We start from the raw sequence: 688 nt of genomic DNA on the forward strand, positions 1-688 counted from the left end.
TGCATTATATATTTTAATCTTTACAGCCTTCTAATTTATGGATGAGGACTGTGACACATAATTACCCAATCTCATGGTGACTCTGTATAGATTAAATTTTATTGGATCACAAATAGTTTACAGCATAATCTGAATTTCAAGGATATTCATAATTGTGGCATAAATTGGAGTAGGATGGGGTGTTTGCTATCAATACTAAAGTGAAAACCTACTATAAATCTCTGAAATACGTGAAATTTTGATGTTACGAGTTTGGTCATTAGTTCCATTCTGCTGTTGCAGCAAGTTGACATACATTGTTTCATTAATCAAATAATAATACACATTTGATTATTTTAAACACCACTTACAGTATTTTGCTGTACTTAAAATTTTATTGGAGGGTTACAGCTCTTTTAGAATTTGTCTAGCAGGTTTTCTGGCTTTAGCTGGAAAACCCTAGGAAAAAAAAAAAAAATTATTGGAAGCCATAATAGAAACCCAATGTAATTAATATAAGTGAAAGGGGAAGCTATTGAAAGTCCATGAAGAAACTCAAAGTAACCAGGAAGATGGTAGGGATATGCCTCAATTCAGTTTTTCCTATAAGCAGACTCTGAGCCAGGAATTTGGGTACAAGTGATTTATGAAGAAACATTTCCAGGAGAAACCAATTAGGGTGTGGGGAAAGCAGGACAGAAACAGAGAG

General features: G+C 33.6%; 1 non-coding gene across 1 annotated transcript; it reads left to right on the forward strand.

Moving 5' to 3' along the window:
• The first annotated feature begins 379 nt into the window (after nt 1–379).
• LOC119538904 lies at nt 380–441 on the forward strand. The gene has a single exon (XR_005217688.1). It is a non-coding gene; the product is annotated as a U7 small nuclear RNA (small nuclear RNA).
• The last annotated feature ends 247 nt before the right edge of the window (nt 442–688 follow it).

The sequence above is a fragment of the Choloepus didactylus genome, chromosome 6 (genome assembly GCF_015220235.1).
Source record: "Choloepus didactylus isolate mChoDid1 chromosome 6, mChoDid1.pri, whole genome shotgun sequence".
Classification (NCBI taxonomy): Eukaryota; Metazoa; Chordata; class Mammalia; order Pilosa; family Megalonychidae; genus Choloepus; species Choloepus didactylus.